Genomic DNA, 14,232 nt, shown 5'->3' with positions numbered 1-14,232 from the left:
AATAGATTCATAGAGTACTATAAATTTAAAACCAGCGGGTGCCAGGCAGGATACGCCCAGATTTTCGAGAGATGGATAGAGAACAAGCTAACAAGAAAGTGATTTTTCCTACAATCAAGGGCCATAATTCAGGAAATTACAATTCGATATGCGCGAATATCGAAACGAACTGAGATCTTTGTGTTATAAACTTACACTTCAAGTTTCAACAAAATCGGATTCAAATTGTGACCTCCTCAGGGTCCACAACCTTGATATACCATATTTTTACGCTATTTGAGAACGAACGGCGGCCATTTTGTCTGTCACTTTTGGGCCGATTTTCACGAAATTCGAACTCAGTCGTCCTTAGTGCGTAACGGTGATATAATAATATGTTTTTTTTAAATCGGATAAAAATTATGACCTCTATAGGGTCCAGAATCTAAAAACGCGATTTTTCGTACAATCAGGGGCCATAATTCAGGAAGTTACAGTCTGATATGCGCGAATATCGAAAGGAACCGAGATCTTTGGGTTATAAACTTACATTTCAAGTTTCAACAAAATCGGATAAAAATTGTGACCTCTATAGGGTCCACAACCTTGATATATCATATTTTTACGCTATTTGAGAACGAACGGCGGCCATTTTGTCTGTCAATTTTGGGCCGATTTTCACAAAATTCGAACTCAGCCATTCTTAGGGTGTAACGGTGATATAATTATACGTTTTTTTTTAAATCGGATAAAAATTATGACCTCTATAGGGTCCACAAGCTAAAAACGCGATTTTTCGTACAATCAGGGGCCATAATTCAGGAAGTTACAGTCCAATATGCGTGAATATCGAAAGGAACCGAGATCTTTGGGTTATAAACTTACATTTCAAGTTTCAACAAAATCGGATAAAAATTGTGACCTCTATAGGGTCCACAACCTTGATATACCATATTTTTACGCTATTTGAGAACGAATGGCGGCCATTTTTTCTGTCAATTTTGGGCCGATTGTCACAAAATTCGAACTCAGCCATCCTTAGGGTGTAACGGTGATATAATAATACCGGTTTTTAAATCGGATAAATATTAGGATTTCTATATTTGGTCCACAAGCTAAAACGCGATTTTTCGTACAATCAGGGGTCATAATTCAGGAAGTTACAGTCCGATATGCGCGAATATCGAAAGGAACTGGGATCTTTGGGTTATAAACTTACATTTCAAGTTTCAACAAAATCGGATAAAAATTGTGACCTCTATAGGGTCCACAACCTGGATATACCATTTCTTTACGCTATTTGAGAACGAAGGGCGGCCACTTTGTCTGTCAGTTTTGGGCCGATTTTCATGAAATTCGAACTCAGCCGTCCTTAGGGTGTAACGGTGATATAATAATACGGGTTTTTAAATCGGATAAACATTATGACCTCTATAGGGTCCACAAGCTGATAACGCGACTTTTCGTACAATCAGGGGCCATAATTCAGGAAGTTACGGTCCGATATGTGCGAATATCGAAAGGAACCGAGATCTTTGGGTTATAAGCATACATTTCAAGTTTAAACCAAATCGGATAAAAATTGTGACCTCTACAGTGTTCACAAGCTAAAAACGTGATTTTTCGTACAATCACGGGCCATAATCCATGAAGTTACAGTCCGATACATGCCAATATCGAAAGGAAGCCAGATCTTTGGGTGATAAACCTATATTTCAAGTTTCATTGAAATCGGATAAAAATTGTGACCTGTAGACTGTTCACAAACAATTGTGGACGGACGGACGGACGGACGGACAGGGGCGACGACAATATACGTCCACATGAAAATGTGGGCGTATAAAAATAGCTTCATACATCAAAATATATTGCAAAAATATTTGAATGATATAGTTATGGTTTTGGTATTTAAATGGCTCTGGTTCCCTCTCCTGGAGGTCCTCGGTTCGATCCGTTGAGCAAGTTCCCCGGGAGGATTTTCCGGCGTAGTTTCAGTTGAATTTAGATTTAGTGCCGCTATCCTTGCAACATTCTCCTGTCGTGGCATGCTGTATGACGTATGCACGTATCCATTTAGTGCAGAAAAGAATGTAATACGATATCATTTGGGATCTAAATTTCAATATTGTATTCTTAATTCATATTTTATTTGTAACTCAATTTTAGACATATATGAAGTGACAGATTAATTGTAAGATTTAATCTACATGTATATCAGGTGTAGGTTGTTGAAATAATATTATGTAAGATTTAATGGATTGTACAAACATGTATACTCGGAGTGTCTATATGATATAAGATTCAGGCTTAACACGTATTGACACCTTTTGTCTTGAGCTAAGATGTGTGAATCTTAATAATTACTTTTCATTGTTCTGATTACGAATGGTATTAACTATGGCGTGCCTTAACCGATATAAAAAGCCTAGTTTACAAGCAGGCAGGAAAGGGTACAAAGAGGGAAGGGTACAAAAGGAGGGACAAGAGAGACCCGTAGAGGCTGGGAGGTCTTCCGGACCTCGGGAGAGGGTCTGCCCTCGACACCGGGCAGAGGAGTCCTGTGAGGCCGTGATTCATGAATATGTGGTTATATCACAAGAAGCCGTTAAACCCCATTTCATTTTATTTGTAAATCGTGCCTGAAGCTGTGATTTACCAGATGAACTATTGACCTTTAGTAGTGTTTGATAATCTTGTTGATATGATGTCACCGGAAACGTAATATCTCCTGCGACATACCATGCAGCTAACGCATCATGTAGAAATACATATTGTTCCTGTAATAATTCAAATAAGATTATATTTAATGTGCAAGAAATGTTTTGTTGATTGTTTTCTAGTAACGTCACAGAGTCATTACTACTGGCATTACTCTCTCTCTCTCTCCCCCTCTCTCTCTCTCTCTCTCTCTTATGCTGTATGTATGATACAGTATATATAATTAAATAAACATACCCAAGTCTGGACCATGTTAACTCGTTCATATCTCATCTGTTTAACACATTTATAGATATCTACTGATCCTTCTGCTCTAGCTTCTTCTATCAACTTATCTAAACCTAGAAAAGTTCCTGTTCGTCCAATACCAGCACTGAAGACGAAACGATATAAACGCATTTAAGAGTTGTTCATTGACAAGTTCTTTTACGTGCACGCCTATGTCCCATTCGAACGCAGTATGTACGTTAGTGGTAAACTTATTTGGCACAAACATAATACATGGCATATTGATTTATGGTACAACATTAATTTTGTTTAGAACTAGTTGGGGTCGGGGGATGGGAGTGTGGCGGGGGTGGGAGTGTGGCACCAGTAAGCATTGCTTTATCCGGTCATTATTGTACGAGAGATACTCACACAACATTTACACCTAGAAAAAAAACTCTACATTGAGTTGAACTTTTGGTGGTCTGGATCCAATACAAGAAGACATCACTCCATTGTAGAAGCTGTAGCTAATGAATGTTACTCTCTAGATCCACAAAGCGTGCTCACAGCGCCCGACTCATCGTCACATAGGTTCGTTTATATAACACGGTTTATGCTTATATTTAGTAATAGTCCAAACATGTATGTCTTTAGCCGGAATTTGCTCGAAATGGATCGACGGAAACTTAACAGAAAGGGTTTACACACCTGCAGTGTACCACCATTGGTCCTGGATGTGGTGACTTGGCTTTAATGACTTTACTTCTGAATTCAACCAATGACATCATATCATTAGGAACACCTTTATCAGGCCATGATGTATAATGGTACTGTTTAATGGTCCTAGATCCACATTCATCCTAGAAAACATTTTGAAGTAATGAAGACGGATTTAATATTTTCTTTTCTGAACCAATCGGCTCCTGAAACACGCCATGCAGAGCGATATGGGGGATTTTTTCTCGGATAGCAAATGTCCCTCATAACTTCTTTCCTGAACCAATCGGCTACGGGAACACGCCATGCAGAGTGAAATGGGGGATTTTTTCCCGGATAGCAAATGTCCCTCATAACTTCTTTCCTGAACCAATCGGCTACGGGAACACGCCATGCAGAGTGGTACGAGGGATTTTTTCCCGGATAACAAAATATCCCTCATAACCACTTTCCTCGAGCATTCGACTCCTGAAACATGCCTTCATTAACTCGGGTTTGCAGTAAAGCAGACCGTTTTATCCCATTTCATGTCGCTTTAGCATATATTTGTTAAACATAAAAATACCTTTGTTATTTTCAGAGTTCTAACAGTGAAGTGAGAAAAGATATCCTCCTTCATCAATGTCATCGAAATTTGACCAAACTTCATCTTCTCGCGACTGTCGGGCCAATACTTGAAACATTTTTTCTGAAACATTGGTCCTAGTAATATTAATATTGACGATTAATAGAGAGAGAGAGAGAGAGAGAGAGAGAGAGAGAGAGAGAGTTTAACGTCCACTCGACACAAACCAGGTCATTTCGAGACTAACATAGGGTTCAATTTTATTTTAATAATTCGTTTGCGCGTAGGGGTCTGTAGCAGTGGGGGGAAACCGAAGAACTCGGAGAAAACCCACGAGGTTGGACAGGCGACCCTACTCCTTGTCGCATACAACCGGAGAATCGAAACCACGTCAGTTGACTCGATGACAGACTTATACAGCGCGCACATGCTAACCATTCTGCCATAATGCTATTATGAATGTAACATAATGCTATTATGAATGTTACATAATGATATTATTAATGAAGCATAATGACATTATGAACGTTACATATTATAATAATCAGTTATAAAACTATATCACCACAGTTTTCATAGGAATCTAATGATAGTTTAGTTTTAAACATACAGTTCCCATTTCAATTAGGTTGGTCAACATAACAATCTTTCCAGTCTGTGAAACCCACAATAATCGTAAAAAATCTTTAATGATAACATCATTTGGACCTGTGGAATTAAAATGATAACATCATTTAGACCTGTGAAATTAAAATGATAACATCATTTGGACCTGTGAAATTAAAATGATAAAATCATTTGGACCCGTGAAATTAAAATGATAACATCATTTGGACCTGTGAGATTAAAATAAAGTATATATGGTTTATATTGTTGTATTTGTAAATGATGAAATACGTGACTCGTCTTTGATAAATGCTGGCTGTTATAAATGAAATGAAATTGGGTTTACCGTCCTACTGTTCTGCTCCTAACCTGGGCTAATGAAGACAGGCATACGCCATACAGCGTGCTATGAGGGAAATTTTGCCCGGGCCTACGGCCTACTCTTATATCGAATTCCAACTGCCAAATGATTTTTTACGTGCACGTCAATGTGTACACGGGACCTCGGTTTTTCGTCTCATCCGAACGACTAGACAGCTATACTTGTCAGGCCCTCAATCCTGCATCACCGACAAGGGGAAACCACGACGGAAATCTGAATTAACTTTCTCGGCCAATGCAGGGATCGAACACCCGACCTCCATGCTAGCGAGCCAGCGTCTTACCCACTTAGCCACGTGATCCCCCCGGCTGTTATAACACGCCAATTAACAATGTTAAGAGATGATTCTTTTTTCAAAATTTACTTTTACACTGTACGCAAATTGATTTGGATTCAATTACACTAAAATGACACGAAAAGATTATAAAGGTGGCGCTCATGAGATTTATATTGAACGAAGTTATTTACAAAAATCATGGGGCCAGTTAATCCATTATGCGCGAAATCTCCATTTTTAGTTTGCAATGATCCGGGTGGCTTTCATCTAATTTTCCATACAACCAAGGATCATGTTTTACCTGATCCGATTTATATTAAATGAAAATATTTACAAAACCTTCTCACCTTGTGAAGCGATATACTTGTTTTCCGCATTGCCATATCCCTGTGTAAACAAATCCATACATGTGTTTAAAATATCTCATTTAATAAATGTTAATTAAAAAAATACATAGTATATTATAGTTTCTGTCGAAACTGTCCCTTAAAATATATATATACTAGCTGAAATATACCAGATGTTTAATATATACTATTCAAAAAAAGTAGGGGATATTTGATTTATAAGTGTTATTAAAGTCACCTAATGAAACTGACGAAGAAACAAATGACAAAATGAAATGAAGTTCACATTCATCGATTTATTCCAAATGATCGTTAGACTAAGTAAGGCACAGACTGACCATTATAAGGGTAAAATGATACCCGGGGTCAAACAGCAAAGTTACCACAGCATCACAACCAAGTCAGTAACGGGTAAATCCTCCTCTGTTTGCCAAACAAGCATTGATCCGACGTGGCATACTCCTAATGAGACGTCTAAGGTCATTTTGGTCCAGATTGTCCCATTCCTGTTGCAACGCAGCAGCAAGTTCTTGGACATTGGCAGGACGTTGTTGACGTTGACGTAACCTCTGTCCAAGCATGTCCCAGACATGCTCGATGGGGGAGAGGTCGGGACTCAGTGCTGGCCAAGGTAATGTGGTGATGTTCTGTTGTTGGAGGTAACCTGTAACGATCCTGGCCCTGTGACATCTTGCGTTGTCATCCTGGAAGATGAAACGGCGGCCATGACGTCGTGCGAACGGCACAACATGGACTGCCAAGATGTTGTCCCGGTAGTACTGGCCTGTAACACGCCCTGCAACAACATGTAAAGCCGTTCTTCCAGCAACAGTGATGCCTCCCCACACCATAACAGAACCACCCCCAAATCGATCATGTCTCATGACGTTAATGTCTTGGAAGCGCTCGTTTCGACGACGCCACACCCTCCTACGTCTGTCCAAAAAATCAACAGTGAACCTTGACTCATCTGAAAACATCACATTGCTCCAGCGTCGATTATCCCAGTGTTGACGATCCCTACACCAACGACGTCTTGCCTGAATGTGATGATCTCTCAAACAAGGGATCACGCGAGGACGTCGGGCGCGAAGGTGACCCCTATGCAGTCGATTCCGAATCGTCTGGCCACTCACTCTCACACCAGTGTCTGTTTGAAGACGAGCGCTGATCTGATTTGCTGTGATGACACGATTTCTCAAGGCCAAGGTACGGATAAATCGATCCTGGGCTTGAGTTGTCGCCCTTGGTCGACCTGAGCGTGGTCTGTCCTGTACAGATTGTGTATCACGGTATCTGGACCATAGCCTGCTTATGACAGACTGAGAAACATTCATCGTCCGCGCCACAACCGCCTTTGTTGTGCCGATCTGTAGCATGCCAAGGGCACGTAACCTTTCATTTTGGGTAAGCCGACGCATATCAAAATTTGTTTTCTGGTCACTAAAACAATTAAACTGATGTTTCCACCCTGGAATTCAATGCCACAATGACTGTAACATTCAAAGTCAGAGTCGTGCAAATCTTGGGTTGGACCCCCATGATGATCCCAAGCATCACCTGCATTCCATGCGATAGCTATTGGTGCGTTTGGGCGTCACATGTAACTGGAAATGTTTCTTCTGTTAGGTTCTATAGTGACTTTTTTCGTAGTCATTTGCATATTTTAGTATTATGCCCCCAAAATCAAATATCCCCTACTTTTTTTGAATAGTATATATGCACTAGCCTGAAAACGCCATGTTAAATATAATATTATGCTAGATTTTAAATATAATATAGCACGGAGGCTAAATATATACACTAGGTAGATGTTAAAAATAATATACACATTTATGCTAGATGTTAAATATATGTACAATAGCTACAATATGCTAGAGGTTAGCTACAAAATGCTAGATGTTAAATATGTGTACACTAGCTAGAATATGCTGGAGTTTAACGTCCTGCTGTTCTGCTCCTACTGGGCTATAGTGAACAGCCATATGTCATATAGTGTGCTATGGGGACAAATTGGCCCGGACAGAAATCTTTTACATGCACTGACACATGGAAACTACGCCGGAAAGTTCCCATGAACTTTCTCGGCCATCACCGCGATCGAAAACAGGACCTCTTACTCACTGAGCCCCTGTGCCTCCCTAATAAATAAAGATTTAACAGAATAACTTACAGTTATATAACAAGCGTTGATGTAATCAGAATTAGGATCACCATTTTCTATATCCAGTTTAACTCTTGAATGATCAACTGTAATAAATCAAATAACAAATAATAATCTCTCTCTCTCTCTCTCTCTCTCTCTCTCTCTCTCTCTCTCACACACACACACTATACTATGCTGAATATACTATTATATACAGCATATAGATAGTAAGCTGTCAATATCTCATACCATAAAATTTCCTACTTATAAATTTGTATATTTAATTACTTATACTTACAAGCACATATGTTTTTATATCTATTTTTAGGCTTATTAACAGCATTCATACAATAATCATATGCTGAACAAAGTCCACTTGGAAGAGTCTGAAAGGGAAAATAAATAGATAGATATTTAAATGGATTTGCTTTGTTTAAACTTATAACGTTTTTCATTAAATAATGTTTTTTCTAAGTTGTCCGTTTCAATACTAAAACAGAACCGCATTTATTGTCTGGATATTAAGTCTAGATTTATTCTATTCCTGAATGAATCGTTAGAGGTTTTATACGCCTGTTTGTGGGTTGTTATTTATCCTCAATTTGAAAATTAACTACAAACTGCCGCGATATATAACCGAAGTACGAATAAATCACCACGGGCGGGATGCAACTAAATATTTCAATTGATCGGCTCTCCGGTCAGAAGGCAACACCTAGTAACTCACGTTTTTCTTATTTTTAGAAAACAAAGGAAAACGTAATGAATGAATATTAAACCCCAGCTTATCCATTGATTTGACTATTGAGTTACTACGTTTTTCTGTGGCATACTGGGCAAATGAAGGAAGTTGCTAGATTGTGTCATCTGTGGAATATCTGGTACAACAACAGGAAGCACATACCCTAGTAACTACAAATTTGGTCCTTACTCAAGTGAGTCACTAGGTTTTGACTTTTGACGGGAGGGCTAACCAATGGTGTAGACAATCGCACGCCCCCCCCCCACCCTAATATTTTTTGCGGTGGTGAACAATTTGCGGGAAAGGAGAATAAAAATACTTAAAAATGGTAATGATCCCCGTTGGTGATTTGGTTGATTGCCCGTCAGTCAGACCACCGAGGGCCGGGCTTTGCACTCCCAAGTGGGGGCAGCACGACCCCCCCCCCTTTCTGATAATCCTGGATCCGCCTCTGACTGTAGTATGGTATGCACCAGTTCTCCATTTGATCATCATACCTGGCATTCAGCTTTCAATCTATTTTCTTTCTTTTGTGTTTTGATGTACCGCAAGAGATTGGTCAATTCAATACGTGTAGAAGTGTTAGTCGGTTTATCAACGTTGACGTAAACCTGTGCGTCATCGAAGGGTATATCTTCGTCTAGTGTCTCTGAAGAGGCTGCCAAATTCGCATAAGGATTGCCAGTTGGTAGGAGTGTCTTGTCCACTAAATAAACGATAAATCATTAAATCATGAGAATAAATTAACAGTAGTAGATTGTGATTTCTGTAAGACAAGATTACCAGGTGGACAAATACACATACATTTACCGAATCAGACAATTAATTTCATTAATTTTGTTATTTCTTTAAATAACAGACGCGGTAAGCCTATCGCAGACGATGGAACATTTATGTCGACGAACGAAAACACTGAACAAATATTTCTGTTTGTTGTCTGCAGACCATGAACATGGCCCAACAGACGAACAAATGCTTTAGCTCGAACAATACACTACCGGCCAATGACGTATATATATTAACATACGCCATTGCTACCGTGACATCAAATCACGTGATTCAAAAAACGCATACATATCACATTGTTTTGGTTTTTTAACCATTGGTGTACAATTTGATCAGAACAATTTGATCAGAACTACGTTAAAAACAAGAGGGATTGGGGATATGCATTCATAACGGTGTAAACGATGGCTGCATTTGTAGTAAGAGTTTAAAGTCGCTATATGGCGGAGGGCTAGTAAACATCCACGCATTTTAAATTGGGGAATTGCCTTTAATTTGTAAATTTAGACAACTAAAATATGCAAAAAAATTCCCGAAAGATAAGAAAATAAATTGTCGACATTATACGGCCATATAAATTATTCAACTGACCTCTTGATGGGTTTTCTTTAGACTTTGACATATCTGAATTCAATGGTAAATCGTCTACTTGTTGGCAACCGGATGTTGTAGATTTCTGTCGTCTGAAAATTATAACGAGAGAGAGAAATGGGTTCTAACATCCAATCGAAACAGACTAGGTCATTTCGGGGCTAACATATGGTTCAGTTTTATTTCAATTATTCGCTTTCGCGTATGGGTATTTAGTAATGGGAAACAACCCACGAGGCTGAACAGGCTACCCTACTCCTTGTCACGTACAAGCATGGAATCAAAACTACATCGCTTGACTCAATGACAGACCTTATGATTTAACAGACACGCGTTAAACAATTCGACCATCCAACCCCTCTGCAAATTATAAACGTAACAAACAATAAAGTTTCTTTAGGAGATAGAGAGAAATGGGGTTTGACGTCCACTCGATACAAACTACGACATTTCGGGACTAACACATGGTTCAATTTTATTTCAATAATTCGCTTGCGCGTAGGGGTCTTTAGCAGTGGGGGGAAACCGGAGGACCCGGAGAAAACCCACGAGGTTGGACAGGCGACCCCACTCCTTGTCACGTACACCGAGGAATAGAAACCCCGCCAGTTGACTCAATGACAGCCCGTATGATACAGCGCGCGTGCTAACCATTCGGCCATCCAACCCCCCTAGTTTCTTTAGGACCAAAATCATTCATCGTAATTTCTTCAGGGAATTGATGTATTATTAACGTGAAGCTGATCACGATAGTCCACACATAATTCAGATACGAGTTCTGACCTATTTTACGTTTTTAAATGTTGCTATAATCCAATTCAACAAATCCCAACTGACAAACATCCACGAAATCATAGGCGTACAGGCTCGATGACTGTTAGGCGGGAAGAACCCAAATTCCCGAAAACATTTCGGATTACAAACGGCGGCGCTATTCTTCTGCGAGAGGCGAAGGGGTGAAGCTTACCGTGTAGCAGTGTCGGACTGGTGGGTTGAAGGCGTCTTCGGGGGGGGGGGGGTCTAGCATCAGGAAAATTTTGAAAATTGACCACCGCAAACCCATTTTCCAAGCATTTCAGACCAAAGCAGAAGAAGGCAAATTTTTGATTTCCTGATACAATTAGATAACAGAATGACCTAGGAGCACTATCATTAGGAAAGAAGGAAGGAGAGGACAGGACACAGCCTGTGTCCCGTCCTCTTCTTCCTTCCTTCTTTCTTTTCTTTCCTCCCCCTCTCCTTTCTTTCTCTTTTCTTTTTTCCTTTTTTTTCTTTCTCTTTTTTCTTTATAGGCTTAGGCCCACTTTTTTTAATGAGCTTAGGCCCACCTGTCCGTGACAGGTGGACAGGTGGGCCCAGTCCGGCACTGCCGTGTAGTGATTCCCAAAGATAATTTGGAAAATTTGACGGCCGGTGAATATAGCAACTTCACTGTGGTCCAATTATATCTGTTGAGGCCAAAATGCTCGAATATTGGTATTATTATCTAAAACCTGACTGAATAATGTATTATTTTTCTATTTCATCTTGTGCCAAAGTATGTGCAACTTACTTTGGTTCATTTATCCTTCATAATTAATTTGAGATCCAAATCTGGGAATTGAACATTCTAAAATCAGGGGGAGATCACTGGTGATGGAGAAAAAACTGGGCTGAGGAAAGTCGAAGAAAGTATTTTGAAGAATTCTGGAACTGTTGTTGGTTTTTAAGACAGTATGACAGCAAACAAACTCGGTAAAAATACGAAGGGAACATTATTAGCATTTTTGTGTATCTTATTACTGTAATTATCAAAGTATTTAAGGAATTAGAACCATTCTCCGAAAACCACGTGGTAGACCCGATTATCCGGAACTTATGTACCGCCATATCTGTGAATTGTAGGTCTTGTCCAGCCACAAACTGTGCCAAATTACTTTAGAATTAATCATATAAGTGATAATATTATATAAATACTATGGTGCCTTTGTGACCTACTTTATTTTCATTATTCTAGTGTCAAGTGGGCAGCCAATAAGCCTTTGTACTGTTGATTTGTAACCTCTGTTGAATCGGAAGATTCTATGCTGTAGAATTGATCTGTTTACATTTCTCTTAATAATCCTGCATCTTGTTAAGCTATTTGTCTCCCTGCTAACCCTGAGCATCTCGGATCATCCTTAGTTGTGTCTTTGCATGTGGAAATTAGTTAAGGCCCTTATTATTTACTTAGGATATGAGTTATTATTTTAGTATTGTGCTTATGTCAATCTTTGTATTTTTCAGTAAATCAATCAACAATCAACCTTGAGTCAATCAAACTTGAGTCAATCAATCTTGAGTCAATCAATCAGTCAGTCATAAGTCAACGATAAAGTATTAGATTGAGAATGTCCTTAAACTGGAAGAACATATTAGAGAATTAGAGAAAATTATTGTTGTACATGTATAAGAACATTCCCTGTGATTATAGTATATGTCCTGTATGGTGTATAGTTGAAGTTGTGAGAATTAAAGATAGATACATTGTACTGGACCTTTTTAGAATATTGTGATCACAATATCCTACTTTATGGGACTGACCTAAATCCCAAACAAATAATCAAATGTCTCGGGTTATGGGAGCCTCGTCCTCTCCGAGAAAATTTTGAAAATTTAACCGCCGCAAATGCATTTTTCTGCTACTCTAGCCTGTAAGTGAAGCAGCTTCACAAATAATAATCGATGCCCGAATAATTCATAGTTTTAATCTATCGTCAATTCAGTACAATTCGTGGTATTCAATTAAAAGAAAAGTAAAATTAGTGCTTTATTAGATTTCGAAAAGTCAGATTACCCGAAAGTTAGCTGCCCCCATCCCCCCTCCAGACACACACACACACACACCTTGGCTTTCCTACGTTGGAATTACGTCGTAAAATAAAATAAATTCGGGCATCTAGTAGCTTTATATTTAGCTCTCGCTACCTAACCAACACACTGTATATTTGAAATTGAATAAGTCCAGGTATATATTCCCAAAATCTTGGCATAGTGGCTTGTGGACCAGAGACATGTATTACACTGTTTAATATGGCAAAAAGCACTCGCGATTTTGCCATAACTAAAATGATATATCTTTTTTAATTGTATCATAGTTTGGAAGGTCTAACTTATCTTTGTTTTTCATATACCCTCGATATTACGATAAAGAAAACATACTCACCTTCTATATCTTCTATAGAACAGAGCACCACCGATTACAACAATTACAATAACAATAAGGATCAACACCACACTTATTATCATTCCGTAATTTTTGGGAGATTTTGCCTCTGGAATTATATGCAAAACAAATATACATTTTCTTACTTCAAGTTTTATTTTCTTTGGTATGGAATTTGTGTACGTGTATCCGAGATGCGTGATACGGAGTCGTGTACCGCGGAAGGCTGATATTTGAGGAAAAGGAACTTGTCTACCATGGAAAAGACGAATCTTTTAAAAAATCTATTAAAGAATCATTTGAATTCAGCCAATGTCTATTATACCTTACTTCACTTTGGTGGTCACACTATTAAACTGTTCTAACAAATGATTCAGATATTCGGTCGGGTTTCACAAAGCATTCTTAGACTTACGTTAGTAATTTATTTAACCGTCAATCGCTGTTTATGAGAAATATCTTTGATCCAGAAACACAAAAATCTGTATTTGATACATGAAAACAACAAATGTTTTATGAGGGGCTGTATGTCAGTTAATAAGGCGAGAATGTTTTGTTGACTATGGCCTGGTGTATACCCATACGGATTTTACACTAAAGACGGGAGAGATCTGGGGTACCCACACAGTTTGATCGACAGACAATCGAATCATGGGCTATCTTTTTGATGTTCTACTAAATTTGAACGATCTTTACAATCAATCAATACAATCATGAGTTATCTGTCTTAGTTGTAGATGGAGGCTAGAGTATCTCAATGAAGAGGTGAATAAGCTGTTTCTGATCCAAAATGCTTCAGATTGATCAATGTTTATTCTGAAAGTAACTTCCAGGACTAATAAAATGTAAGTAGCCAACCTTGACAAGTAGGACCTTGAAAACCATCAGCGCAACCAGCAAGTCCACAACTACCAGTAATTAGATCACATGGTGTTTTATTACCACAGTTGCCACATTTACTGGCACAATTGTCACCATAACT

The sequence above is a fragment of the Patella vulgata genome, chromosome 4, assembly GCF_932274485.2.
Source record: "Patella vulgata chromosome 4, xgPatVulg1.2, whole genome shotgun sequence".
Taxonomy (NCBI): domain Eukaryota; kingdom Metazoa; phylum Mollusca; class Gastropoda; family Patellidae; genus Patella; species Patella vulgata.
This window is presented reverse-complemented; position numbering follows the sequence as displayed.